This window comes from Cebidichthys violaceus, unplaced genomic scaffold (genome assembly GCF_023349555.1).
Source record: "Cebidichthys violaceus isolate CVI_PGR_0920_01 unplaced genomic scaffold, fCebVio1.0.p SCAF_14, whole genome shotgun sequence".
NCBI lineage: Eukaryota > Metazoa > Chordata > Actinopteri > Perciformes > Stichaeidae > Cebidichthys > Cebidichthys violaceus.
The window spans coordinates 10521415-10536567 of NW_027176307.1; the positions used below are offsets into that span (position 1 = coordinate 10521415).

At 42.6% G+C, this 15153-nt stretch overlaps 1 protein-coding gene across 4 annotated transcripts in view; it reads right to left on the bottom strand.

Moving 5' to 3' along the window:
- Positions 1 to 15153, bottom strand: part of eya4 (EYA transcriptional coactivator and phosphatase 4) — a 40518-nt gene that overhangs the window by 20074 nt on the left and 5291 nt on the right. The gene's annotated exons all lie outside the window — the stretch shown is intronic.

Genomic DNA, 15153 nt, shown 5'->3' on the forward strand with positions numbered 1-15153 from the left:
CCATCAGCATTTCTGTGAAACTAATGTTAAATCACCTTTGAATGTTACCATACAATGCAGGACTCAGAATAAGTCAAAACCCTGGTGTCTGTAGTTGTAGCCACCACCGTGACGGAAGTGCTAACTGGCATCTAAGTGACAGATATTAACTTTCCCTTGTTCACCCGTGACCCTGCTCCATCCGGAGCTCAAGCCCCTTTCTCAACCCTTAGAGGGTTGGAGGGTCACGGCGGGGTCGTGTTAGGTCACAGGGCTCACTCCTCACCCTTAAACGCGTCACCATAGACACTAAACTGAGCCTGGACTTTGGAGGGTAACCGAGACATTTGGTCGTGGCAAATCACTGCGTGCTGGAACTTTTCCTTCATCATTGAAGAAAAAAAGAAAAAAAAGAAGAAGAATTAAGAAAACACACTTCAGCCTCAATGCCTTTCCACTGTAGCATACACTCACCGCACTCACACACAGGCTGATTTCATGTGCGTTTGCTGTGTGTGTGTGTGTGTGTGTTTGTGTGTGTGTGTGTGTGTGTGTGGGTATACGGCGCTCGTCGGCCGACCAGCGGTTCTCTATTAAAATTCCTCTCTCTTATTTGGAACAGGAACTAATTAGAACAGTAAATGCAGGGCGGAGCGAGGGCCAATGTGTACCAGCTGCCCTATAATTACTGTGTCAACACACTGTCGAGGTGTAGGGCACGCGCGAGGTGCCAAACACACACATACACACACACGCACATGGAAATGCACATACAAACGCACACACACACACACACACACACACACGGTCAAATTCACCCAGACAGCATATATTCGAGTCATTTGCACATTATCGCAATCACAGGTAAGTGTACAGAGAAAGTGCTTGGCCAAGCAGACACCAAACTCCAGGTATTTTGAAACTAGGACATCTGTGTATGTGTGTGTGTGTGTGTGTGTGTGTGTGTGTGTGGTAGTGTGCGATGTGGTGTTATGGTTCTGATTAGAGGATCCTGCTGAGAGCGAATAAGAAGCAGCACTTAGCTGTTTAAGACAGGGTTCAAAGGTTAGCCGGTGCCCTCGTATGGATCACTTTACACGCACACACACACACACACACACACACACACACACACACACACACACACACACACACACACACACACACACACACTCACACACAAGCCACTTTCATGTCACGTTTCATGCTTTACTGAAATTTAACAAGGCTGTCAGTCACGACATCAACAGCGTGGCCGTGAGAAACTGCAAGCCACATGTAACGCACACGTAGGGCTACATCCAAACGAGGGTGCGCACACGGCCCGCATGTGCACACACACACACACACACACACATACACACACAGAAACACACAACTGTCTGTCTGTTTCTGTCTCAACACGATCTGTAAAAACACAAGCACACAAGGGCTTTGATCCTGAAAAGCTTTTATCATTGTGCTTTATCCGTTGCACACTTTCTCTCAGTGTCCGCCTCTCGGAGTCTCTCACGTCTCTCAATGTTTCACTGCTTTTATCTGCGTCCATGAAAAACACTCCATATTTAATACAATTCCATGCATGGATTTTCACTTGTTTTATTAACTGTCCTCAATAGAGAGTCATCAAGACCAATACTCAAAAGTTTATGATCCAATCGAGACCCCTAAAAACTACCCTGCTGATGAAAACCTGTCATACAATAATAATGAAGCAACAAAACTCTTCATGCTCACTAACTCCTGCATTCAGATATTCTGCGTCATTCTCGCTTCTTCCGTATCCAGCAGTAAAACAGGCCCAATTTCATCTCTAATAACAAAACAAAGGGCCTCTAAGCGTACTCTTAGATGACCACAATATCTGAAGGACCCATTTGTGTCATCTGAGCCATTTAAATAGGTGACCTTTGACCTGGTTGGCCGGGTGACCGGTCTGGAACACAACCTGCCCCGGCCAGGGGAATCCCCGAGGGATAAATACAGGTACCCCAGGTAATTAGCTCTGATAACAATGATTTATTTAAGGGAATTACACACTGCTATGTTTGTGTTGTTACTAACGTATGATATTTATCATCTAATGGCTGTAATGATAACATGAGGCCTAATTTGACCCCAGTATTAAGAAAACAGTTGGTGTGAATCAGAAATAAGCAGAAGCAGTCTTAGTTCAGGTCCTAGATGTGTTTCCTTCTTTTGCCCCCCCCCCCCGCTGTATTTTTTGCTTTTAACAAGCTGTCATAAAAGATGCATCGACAAGGTTTGTGGTATTGTTTCTGGCACACTGCAAAGACACTGCACAGGAAGAGCAGAGGGGTAGAATGAAGAATAGCTCTGTGTTTCTGGTAATAACCCAACCCATCTGCAATGGGTCATTTGATACCATGCATAGAGTTGCACACACACACACACACACACACACACACACACACACACACACACACAGACACACAGACACACAGAGACACAATTGGTATATGAGGGCTTTAAGAAAATCTCTTTTTACAATTTTTGTGCTCATGTAAAAGGAGCATTGAATTAATAAAGTTAAGAAAATTAATTTTGATAATCAAGAAAAAAATTGCATAGCCATGATTTTTAATTGTTACGTGTCTCATATTAAATTATCATATTTTATGAGGGAGATTTTTATTAGATAAATTCAACAACAGATCAGTATTCCTAAATAAAACCTAAAATGTTGCACAAAAAGTAAGAAGAATATCTAAAATATTGAATAATGACAATTCAGAAATATAATCTAAAACTAAAAAACTGTCCAATTATAAAAGGTAAAAAGCATGAAGAAGAATTTATGAAATTCAATTTATTTTACACAAATTGTTTTTAAATATTTAAAGAGTAAACTAATTTAACTCGGAATGATACCCTGAAACAATTACAGTACTTTCATCATAACCTACTAACCCTATTTTTTCAGATCCTCTGAAAATTGCATCCATTCAGACAAATTAAATACATTTTTTTTAAATGTTGAATAGCAATTTTCATCTTTCCTTTACATACAGCAGCATGTATTCCTCCAGTGTGACTAGCAAAATAGAATATTAAATCTCCTCACATTACAGAAAACACTACAACTGATTTAAATAAATTACAGCACGGAGTTTGAGCATAAAACACACGCGATACATTCTTACCTCAGGGTGTAATCAGGTCCGGTAGCAGTCCTATACTTCCACAAAGCATTACAGAGCTGTACGATCCACTGGCTTCCCCTCAGACACAGGCGTGCTGGCCTCACACACAACCAGAAACACACGCACACTCCTCCAAACTTCAACTCGTCTCTATCTACCTGCCTCTCACTCTGTACTCCAGGTGTCGGGTTTTTCTCGTTTTTACTTTCTAGTAGAACTGCGGTCTTCTTTCTCTTGCTCTTTCTCTCCGAACAAACGTGCAGCGGCTGGAGAAAAGACACAAACGGGCAAAAGAAACTACGCTTGTCTCCTCAGGTCAATCCATGCACAGCTCCTGTCTTCCTCTACTCCAGTAATGGGGAACATTTCACTCGTCCTGTTTCTCTCCTCCTCTGCCTCCTCCCCCTCTTTTTCTCTTCTCCTCCTCCCCCTCATCATCTCTCTCTCTCTCTCTCTCTCTCTCTCTCTCTCTCTCTCTCTCTCTCTCTCTCTCTCTCTCTCTCTCTCTCTGCTGTCACTCACTACAGACTCACTCAAGCTTTCATTTAAAGCCAAAGAACTTTTTAAATGTAACAGATGTAGCCTTTTTCAGACACAAATAAACTGAATTCCACGTTGCAACCAGCCCGTGTCTGAAAATATAACATAACTCCAAAAGTCAGAGCCCCCAAAATTAAAAACATCCGCGTGTGTGTGACTCAAATCCTGCAGATGGTAGCTGTAGCGTGATTAAGTCCGCAAAGCTAAGGCGGTAAATGGAGATGTGGTGTGGCTGTGATGTCAATGTCTTGCTGTGCAGTAGAAAGTACAGGCCAGGCCATAAACTTCACACCCCTCCAAACTCACCCACACCACACCACACAAACTCACATGTACACCTGAACACACAAACACACACATTCAGTCCGAGTTAGTTTGGGGCTGGATGTGTGCGTTATATGTGAAGTGTAGCTGAGCTGGAGGGATGGATAGAGGGTGTAGTATCAACTAGGTGGATTCTCAGCTGCCTCTGTCTGAAGATGGCACTCTTTCGCTTTGGTCTTCAAGGTGTTGTCAGGGGAGGCCCACGCCCAAACCGCACACTTAAACCAGCGTCGACGTCTGTCCATTCTCGTCCAAAATATACCGTCGCTAACTTCACCACACTGCCGCAAACTTGTCTTTATAGTAAGTCAGTTTTCAGTGGAATTACTTTCCACCTAAGGGAACTCCTAAAGTTATCATTCAGGCATGCATTGTACCATCTTTCTTTTCTTAGGCTACTAACCTCACACCCATTCTGATTTTAAACGCACATCAGAATAGTACAGAGAAAGAAAGCATCTTGAACAGACGGGATTTGCAGTTCCAAGCATCTATGTTATTTTACGAAGGTTGTCGGAAATTCTGCCGCTTCTGGTTTACCATAACGTTTTTAAGCACCACTTTTAATCTCAGTCTTCTTTGTGCTGTTTAAATGGCAATGTCACTGAGTTGTACTGATTTAAATCTAATCCAATTGTGGCAAAAAGTCACTTATGTATTGGGAAAAAAAGAGTAAAAATCTAAACGATATTTATTTCCTTTTTTATGTTAGCATAAAAAAAACAACTAAATATCCTTATGTAGTAATGGATTTTGATACAATGAATATTGAGGTGTGGGATATTCTTTACGGCCACTTAGACCCCACTATAATACCCTTTAACAGCACAGACCAGTTAGAATGTTACTGTACATCTACGATGCAGAGGAAAACAGCTGAGAAGGGTGCAGTACGTATGTACACAGGCCTAGAGACCAATTTGGAACAGGGCGACTGTCTCCAACCGTGCACCAGCCACCTTTAGCTCGGTCACCAATGAACAGCCTGATTGATAGACTGTCTGTGAACCCGTGTGTGTACATCAGTGCAAATGTCTGTTGAAAGTGTGTTATACGTGCATGCCGACATACGCTTGTGTGCGGGGACGCTTGAGAGCGTATGTGGAGGACTAGCTGTCAGAAGAGATTAGGGTGTTGCCGAAGCGCTTGACAACTCAAGCACTTTATTATTAGCCAGGCAGGACGCCCATCAGGAGGGGGTTGTCCAAAAACATCCCCCGATGAAATATTTTCACAGCAAGTGGAGAAGGGAGCAAGGGAGGTGTCCCAAAACACGTCTGATGAAATACAAAAAAACAGTAAAAACAAAACAAAACAGTAGCGTAGCGTGGGCACATCAGAGCAGTGAACCGAGCAATAGAAGCGGTATATTAGACAGATAAGTGACAGGACTCGGCTTTGGTTTTTGTTGACTTTAGGAGGTTTTCAAAAGGGTCTGAGGTGCCTCGCTCCCTTTTAAGAGGCCCTCGAGAACAACTTTGTTCTTCAAGTGGAACAACAGCAGCTTATCTTCCACTCAGCAAAAAGTAAGACAGACGGAGACTCTGCTGTCTTTATTGAATTTGTCTTCTATTATTCCAAAGTGCAAATCATTTTTTTAAATTCTATATCTACAAAAATGCATTTAATTATCTTAAATCAATATATTTATTAAATGTATTTTTAACCAATTAATTCTACAACATAGATATTAAGTATTGAATGATGAATGAGCCTTATTAAATCTGAGTTTAATGGAATAGTATGCTTACTTGCTTTCTTATCAAGAGATAGATGATACGATCAATACCACTCTCTTGTTTGTATGACATATAGGAAGCTAATGCTTGGCTTAGCTAAAATGAGTTAGCTTAGCTTAGCTTAGCATAAAGACTGGAAACAGGGAGAGACAGCTAGCGTGGCTAGGAACAGGCACATGACAAAGACGATAGCTGTGTAGACTTCATAACACATAACAGGATTCATTGGGAGTAATCATGAGGAAAGAAATGCACAAGCATCCACACATACGCACGCACACACACACACACACACACACACACCACACACACACACCACACACACACACACACACACACACACACACACCTGTGCAACATGATCATCCAGCCATCCCTGTCTCTAAGATCGGCTGGTGTGTGTCAACCACAAAACACATTCATGAAGGATGTTACTCACCACACAAACACAACCTCCATCTCTATCTATCCTCCACATTCTCTCTCTCTCTCTCTCTCTCTCTCTCTCTCTCTCTCTCTCTCTCTCTCTCTCTCTCTCTCTCTCTCTCTCTCTCTCTCTCACACACACACACACTCACACACACACACAAAGTCTCACACGTTTACCTGTCCCCTGCTCAAAGCTCTCTCTGCTCTCCCCATTTGTATGAGTGGTTATCGGTGTGGTAACTCTATCCCCTTCCTTTCATGTAAAATACATTGTGCCTAGCCTCCTCCCTCCCTCCCTCCCCGCCTCCCTCCACCACTCCTCCTACACACCCCAGTTCCCCCCGGCCTGGGGAGGTGTAAAACTATCCTTCTCTTTATGCGTCCAAAAATGCCCCTTTTTCAGGTGTAGTAGGAAGCTATAAAAGAAAAAAAGGAGTGAGGGAGTGAAAGAGAAGAACAGGGTGAGTCTGTGGAGCAGGGAAAAGGTGGAGGAGGAGGTGTTTGGGCAAAAAGGTACTCTCCAAAAATCTCTCTCTCTCTCTCTCTCTCTCTGGTTTTACCTGCCTCACATGAATTTGCCAAGAGATGCCTGCTCACAATTTGAAGGGTTCAGAAAAGAAAGTACATTCACACAGTAAAGTATTACATGTCTTTGAACCTTTGTCTTCAAGACGAAAATAGAGCTAAAACTAGACGCTGACCTCTACATTGAACCCCCGAGACAATGCGAACAATCTGAGAAAGGAGAGAACAACACGCAGCATCGGTCGCCCAAAGCTATAAAGCACAGAGCTGTTACGGCACTCTGGACAGAGAAAGAAGTCACAGTGAATTTGATAAGGCGTATATGTGGTGCATGAGTTTGCTTGAAAAAGGAATATACACAACAATATATTTTAGTGAGGGACTGCTCGTAAACTGATCGAACCATCGTGGACGTGACATGTTATATATTATGTGCTTTAAACACTAGACCAAGAGTTTTTGTGATAGTTATTTCCTAATATTTAATAGCCCAAATACTCAATCAAAAGATTAATCCATACTAAAAATAATTTTTACTTGCGGCTCTAATAGCAAAAGCAATACAGATTTCTTCTTTAGGGGAATGGTTTGTTTCTGATTTTACGTTTCCTTACTGAAAGTTAGATAAGAAGACTGATACCACTCCCTTAACGTCCTTTAAATATGAAAGTACTTCCAGCAACTATTAGCCTAGCTTAGCATAAAGACTGGAAACAGGAGGAAACAACTAGCCTGGTTCTGGCGCCAACCAGCCCCTATAAAGACCACTAATTAACACATTATATTTCACTTTATGACTGAATAACTTATTCACACTGACTACCTTCACTTGTCAGAGGGGACGACTACCAACCATGATTGTCCAAATCAATGTAAATGGAAGATAAGATTGATCAGGCTTTGGCTAAAACAGGAAACACAGTCTTCACCGATTCATTGTTGCTTTTGGTTATTTTCATGGGATTTGCTGATAACAAAGAAAAAACATAAACTAAGAATATACAACATGTAAGCATTAGATCAACAGAAACTTTCAACGAATTAAAAACAGATTTCGAGGCAGGGCTCCTCGACTAGAAAGCGGCTCAGTCAAGATTTGGCACTTGAGTGGATCATTTCCAAAATAACAATGCAATCAATTGTGTTAAAGTAATTGCCCCACAGACAATCTGCGGCTAAGAGTCTGGGCTCCAGGCTGCTGCCCACTTCTCTGTGACTCATCAGATTCTGAGACTTGATTAGGAAATTCAGCGATATATATATATACGAATCCGGGTTCTATGCAGAAACGGAAAAGCCACCATTACTGTGGTCACAGCTCACTTGTAAACCCTCATATTAAAAAAAATGTGATGACATCAGCTGCTTCAACAACAAACTGATATGGAAAAAAAAGAAACCTCAAGCCTCTGCTCTGTGAAATCAATTTTACCTTCCAAAATAATCGTTTGATTCTTCAGTTTGAGATTGCATTCTTGCATTCTAGCAGAAATTCCATTTTCAAACAGTTCATTTCTTCTGATTACAGGGCAAGGAATTCAATTCTAAGCTATAACAAGTAGCTTAGATACATACATTGTGCTTTCATCTCTCTATAAAGAGTGGTCAGTGCACTTTTCTAATTTTAGAATCCCAAGGATAATTTTTTTATCTAATCAACTTGTAGTGAATACGCACGTTCGGGGAGGAAGAGCAGTAGAGGAGAACAGTGACTAAGGCCTCCTCACCGTCCTGGTGGTCTCCATATCTGCCATTTAAATTGGCTCCTCATTGTCTCAGAGAGTGAGGGGATCACAGACATGATTTAATGCAGCTTTACTCAATAGAGACAAATGAAAAGACACTGATGGATGTGTGTGTGTGTGTGTGTGTGTGTGTGTGTGTGTGTGTGTGTGTGTGTGTGTGTGGGCTGGTTCTGCGCTGTTAATTGTGAAGCGTTTGGCCTCGACTGCCCCTGCTCAACTAATCTGATGAGAGTGATTAAAAAAACAACTGAGAGAAACCTAAACCAGTCTATGGCTGACCAGGCACACGCACACACACACCCACACACACACACACACACACACACACACACACACACACCCACACACATACAGAAGCACTCCAGAACATCACTCTAATCAGTGGCACTGAACAGCTCAATATGAACTGTCTAAAGGTATGGTAACACACTGGGACAGATGACTGCAGAGTGAACTGAAAGAAGTAGTTTAGTGGGGAAACAATAACTTGATACTTATTAACACTTCTATAACAATATATTTATAACAATGATTAATACATTAACTGAAAATCAGCAGCCCTAAATAATTAATAATGATTCTCCAGACTGTAAAGGTCATCGCACAGATTAGTCACCAAGATAGAAGTTGTGACAGAAACATATACCTAAAACTAAAACTGTTTGTGAAATTATAAGATAAGATGTGAGATATTTATGACAAATCTATAATTGGCTTGGAGCATTTCAAGGTACAACAAACATGACAAACTCGTGCTGTGCAGCGAAACGTAGGTCAGAACTTTATTTCAAACGCTTGTGCAGCAGTATGTTACGCTAATTTAATATGAAATCTAGAATATTTCCATTTGATAAAACGATGAAATGGTGCTGTCATAAACGATAAAGAGCTGCGGCGAGGCTATATATATGACACCGGGAATAAAAAGGTGAGAAAAGCCGTGTAAAAGACATCCACTGGTTTTCATATGGACTCAATGTCTTCTGGCAGGATTCAGCTTCGATGAAACGGAGAAAAGAGTGAGTGGACTAGAACAGTTTGAGCTCCTCTCTGCTGCTGTGTGAGACCTGAAGAAACACAACACCATCCTCCTGCAACCCCCCTCCTCCTCCTCACCCTTCCTCATCCTCAACCCGACCGCAGCTACCGCACCCCCCCCCCCACCCGTTCGGTCCCCATACCGCAACCCACCCCCCTGAGCACCTCCTCATACCACCGAAATCAATGAGATGTGTGTGTGTCGGGAAAAAGGATCAGGTAAAAGGGCACATAATTCAAAAGCAAAAAGAGTGAACATGTTTGTGTTTTAAGAGTTTAACTCTAGGAGAGTCTGAGTGTCCCTGTTGGTCATAACTGGAGTGCGTGTGTGTATGTGTGTGTGTGTGTGTGCGCATGAGCCTGTGTGTAAGTGCGTGTCTGTGGCAGCAGCAGCCGCATCAATAATTAAAGCTAATCTCATTAGGCCTCAGATCCCTTTCAGACGCTTTTAATTAAATGATGAATGGCCTCCCAGCTGCCTGTTAAATAATGCTGCTCATGACATCACAGTGTGTGTGTGTGTGTGTGTGAGAGGTACGCCATAAGGTAGATATCCTTCAAAAAGACAAACGGAGAGACATTCAGCAGACAAAAAGGTATGTCCTCACATGCCATCTGCTCTCAGATTCAATAGTATAAGAAGTTGCTGCTGCCCTCCGCACCGAGGAGAGTCAACGGGTGTTGAGTGTCTCAAAAGCTGTTCCATCATACCAGGCCTCGAAACACTTCATATCATCTTCCTAATAAAATCACTCGCAATACCATATGTCTGCGAAAAAGGAAGGCAGCTTGAGGGAGAGAAGGATGTACGTAAGTGTAAAGAATAAAAGAGGGACAGGCAGGGAGACCAAAAAGGAGAGCTCGGGGTGGGGGAGACAAAGAGACACAGAGACCATATAGGCCAAAACAGAAAATGAGAGCAACAGGTAAAGCAGAGGACAGGTAAGGGTGCCAAAGCGCCCCGGGGCTCCAGACAGCATGGACCTGGCTATGAGAACATCCATAATACCTTCTGTTTCTCATCCCCCTCTACTCTCTCTATCCCTCCCTCCTCCCTCTTTTGTCCACCTCCCCCTCCCTGCTCTCGGGCTGGCTCTGTATCGGATTGCTGACTTCACAATAGGCCCTGAATCATCACTCTATAGCCAGAGAGACACAGGGGGAGACGAAGAGGCGGGCTGGCCGGCGGAGGAAGAGATGGTGAGACAGACAGACAGACAGACAGAGAGACAGACAGACGGGAAGAATCAAGGACAGGGAGAAGGTGTCTCTCTGGGCATCAATGTTGGATCCATTTCAAACATTGGTCAGATGGACAAATGTGCTTCCTTAGGAAATCTTAAATACACAAATTGCAAATAAAAAAGGAAATTTTGAATGGTCTCAATGATACAGAGAAGCTTCCAGCATGCTGTTTGTTCTATTACACTCGGACAAACCTGACTCGTATCTTCTCTGTCATTGTGGCCGTTTTCAAAAGGAATGAGAATTTTGATAATCCACTGATTGGTAATTGTTCATTTGTCTAAAAATGTTCTGGTTCCAGCTTCTCAAATGTTAAGATATGTTGCTCTTCTATAACTTTAACTTAGTTTTAATCTTAAAGAAAAAAAAAGGTTTTAGCCAAGTTTTCAACACAAATAGTACAAAAACACACTGGAGATAATGAGCAGCAACGGTCAACAAAAGGAGTAATCAAAAGAATGGAAGAATTGATTCATCAATAAAGAAAATAATCTTTAGCTGCAGCTCTAGTCTGGGACAGACAACACAGAGACCCAGATCTGAACCCACTTGGCCTCGGCAGCCCCTCTGATCCCTCTTTGATTCTACGCTGCAGAGAGAGAAATACAATCTCCCAGCAGAGGAAGTTCTCCAGCAGGCAAGGCAAGCAGGTTCCTCTCGAAACCAAAGCACAATTGTTGCAATTTAATTTCCTTCCCGGCAAAATGAGGAAATATGCACCTTTATTGGTAACCAATGGCAGATGAGCGTTTGGCCAGAAGACCAGTACGAACAAACGGTGGGCTGTGCTATCAAGGGTCTATTTATGGAAGTTGATGCAAAAGATATAATGTTTTACTACTTCGGGACTTCTGTTCATATAAGGATTCAAAGTTTGGACGAGTTTGAATTCAGTGTCATTATTGGTAGTTTCTTTAATAATCAACATTCTCATGCTAAAATGAGAAATGGAACATCTGGCATTAATGTGACTTTCCTTGAAAACTCTTTGAGTAATCAATAAAGTGAGGAATCTTGGCTTGAAATATTGCTCCCTGATTGACTTCCATTAAACAAGCACGGTCACAATATGAGGCCGTCTCTCTCCACTCGGATGACCTCAGCCGTCCCACACCACAGCGAGTTTATGTGTATAACAGAGAGAGAAACACCTACACACACACACACACACACACACACACACACACACACACACACACACACACATGCTCTCACACAGACACACGCAGCAGACACTAAAGCACACGTATCATGTGGTTTCCTGTCTGGTGCGTTCCTCTAGAAAGCCCACGCCGGTTGCTCCGGGTTTCTAGATGGATTCTCCAGTCTGTTTGGGGGGGGGGGGTTGAGTCTGTCAGACTGTGATTGGCTCGCAGGCTGTCTGTGACCTGCTCACCTCACACCTAGCTGGCTTTCCCTGGCTGGCCAGACTCTCACTCCATTCTCTTATATATGAGTTAAAGAATATCTGAACCAACGAAAGGACTGAATAGGATTCGGTGAGAAACAGATGTTTTGGTTGTTTCAGCTCAAATAAAACTCATGTCAAAACAAAGACAAAGGGAGTTATTTTTTCATTTTTCCCCATGAAAGTTGGATCCTTTATCTAATTATTTATTTGGGCTAAATTCACCCGGTTTTAACATTTACTTTGTGGACAAATTTTATTCACAATATGGAAGTAATTGTTCAATATATTGGGAAATACATTTGCTCTCTTACCAAAAGTGAGATAAGAAGATTAATACTCTTCTAATGTCTGTTAAATACAGCCAGCAACTGGTTTGTTTAGCTTAGCATAAAGGCTGGCAGCGGTCGGGAAACAGCCTGGCTCTGTCTATAACAAATCTGTCTACCAACACCTGTAAAGTTCTCTTATTAAAATGGCTTATCTGTACAAAAACAAAGTGTAAAAACAACAAGTTGAACTTTTATAGGCCTGACTACGTCTTGGCTGAGGAAACAAAATTAGTTTCATCTCAGTTCCAAGGGAATTTTTTTTTAATGATTCATTGATTTTAGTCAGGCTCTCATGAACTTTAAAAGACAAAACCTCTGTTGACTCTTTTCAAAGTGGCTCCTGTAGTGAATCTGTTTGTGCATTTCATGTTAAATCTTACTGAGCCAGTGACTCCATCTTTAGTCACATCAAGGATACCGTCTGCTCTGACTTCAACTGCAAATGATCAAGAGTTTCCATCCAAATTTGAAAATAAAATAACAGATATCTGAACATAATGCTGATTTATTAAAAAAGGAGAATATATTAATGTAGTGTTGCCTTGGTCAATCATAACAGGTATCATTCAGAACGTATATACAAAGCTTGAACTTTGAGTGATTTAAACTACATGGGGGCCTGATGGATATCTCATGTGAGGTATGTCTCAGAGTCAGTGTGGATTGACACATTTCATAAATTGGAAGCGTATCTCCTGTCTGTGTACGTGGACCGCCCATCACTCTCTCGGCAGGAAAGCGAATATTTTATTAATTTGTCTGCTACTTCACCTCCGAATGAAATCAAGAATAATGGCTATTATTACATGAAAATATTGCCCTAAATAATTTCTTCCCAATCTTACAGCTCAGACTGAACGGCAGCCTCTCACAGCAACACTCAGCTGTCAACTAAACATAAATCTTACAAGAATCACTGTACACCCAGCTGAAATTGAAGTGCACCTCGGTGCCACAACTAGGATGCCAGCCTACTAGAGGGATGCCAGGGGGGTAGCTTTTACACTCCACACTCCTGTGGATCTGACCACATGCCTTGTCGCCGGGCAGATTTTGAAACGACCCTCTATGACGCCAATGCACTCTTGGCAATCAGGGTTGGGCCGTGCTCGCATTTAGCTACTGCTGCTGCATGTAAGTTTGTGTGAATGTGTCTGTATGGGGCTGTAGGGGTGAAAGAGGGGTGCAACCTGACCCCTTTGCTCCTCTAACTTGGTCTCTCTCTCCGTCTTTCTGTCTCACCCCCCTACACACACACACACACACACACACACACACACACACACACACACACACACACAGACTGGGACAGCTGCCATACTCGGGGCCTCTCCCAGCGCACCAGAGGAAAAGGCTACAGCTAAAAGAACCTTTTTTCCCTCTTTTTTCATCCTTTTTTCCTCCTCCTTCATCTCTCTCACTTTTTTCCTTTGGTGGCCATACATTTAAATCCTGCAAGGCTCCCCGGGGTCAATAAACAGCGGCGCCCCCCCCCCCCCTCACTGCTTCCTCCACTAGCCAACAGACTGGAGACTTCTATCAGGGCTCTGTCGGATCAAGAGCCATTGAGGGACTACGTGTGGAGCGTGCGTGTGTTTGTGTGTGTATACTCGGGGACTCGTGCTGGTCTATCATCACTAAATATCTGCTTAATGCTTAGACAAAATTGTATTTAACTGAAATCTTAATACAACTTTTGATCCAAACAGCATCATCTGTTCATCACCAGCTCAGAGAGCGTCACTCAAAAAAAAAAAAACGGTTATCACCTTTTCTCCAAAGCTAAACAAGTGAGTGACAACAGGTGGAGTTAAACAAACTAAAAGTAGCATTAAGAGGCTAACCGCTGTTGGCCCTGCCTCAGGCTCCTTCCAGCGCTCCCCGAGGACCCCAGACGGCAGGCTGGCCCTCGGCAGGCAGGCGGCCAGAGAGGACGCCTGACCATAACCCAGATGACGTGCGATGGATGTGGTTGGGAAAAGGGCGGGGTGGAGGAAGCAAGGGACGGGGGGACTTTAAAAGGGTAGAGGGGAGGTATGGGGGGGTATCAGCTTTCAAAAGACAACTCCCCGAAACTTTGTGTGTGAGGTCTGCGCTGTTTTCTCAGTCACCCGAGATTTCAATGATGCAGTGCAGGGAAAACATTCAGAGGAAATTCATCACAATAATAGAATAAATTTACAAATTAAAACTTGTGAAAGATGTCATTCGTACTTAATTCAGGTTCAGTTGTAATGAAAATGAGACAAAACACACACAAAGCTGCAAGGAAAATGAAACTTTCAAAACAGAGCATGAAGAAATATCTACTGTGAGCGAGACTGATATTGTCATATGACAAACAATGCATTTGAATATGTCTACTTGAGCTTTGGGAAAGTGTGACCAAACAACTAAACCGATGGATGAATGGACATACAAACCGAACAAAGGTAGGACTTATTGCGCGGCTTTTCGTTTTAGGCTACAGTCGTTTTAGCTAGGTGTGCCTAGTAAGCAGAATGTGCATCATACATTAAAATGCAGATACATTCACAATTTTGATTCAGCTTCAGAAAGTAACTTGAATAATGTCTTGCAAAAAAGGCAAAGACCAAAATCTCTGAAAGTCTACAGCTCTGTGCGGTAAGATTAAAATCTCTGTCTCATCAGGCTCTGAGGTCTCATTTCCAACCTGAACAATTA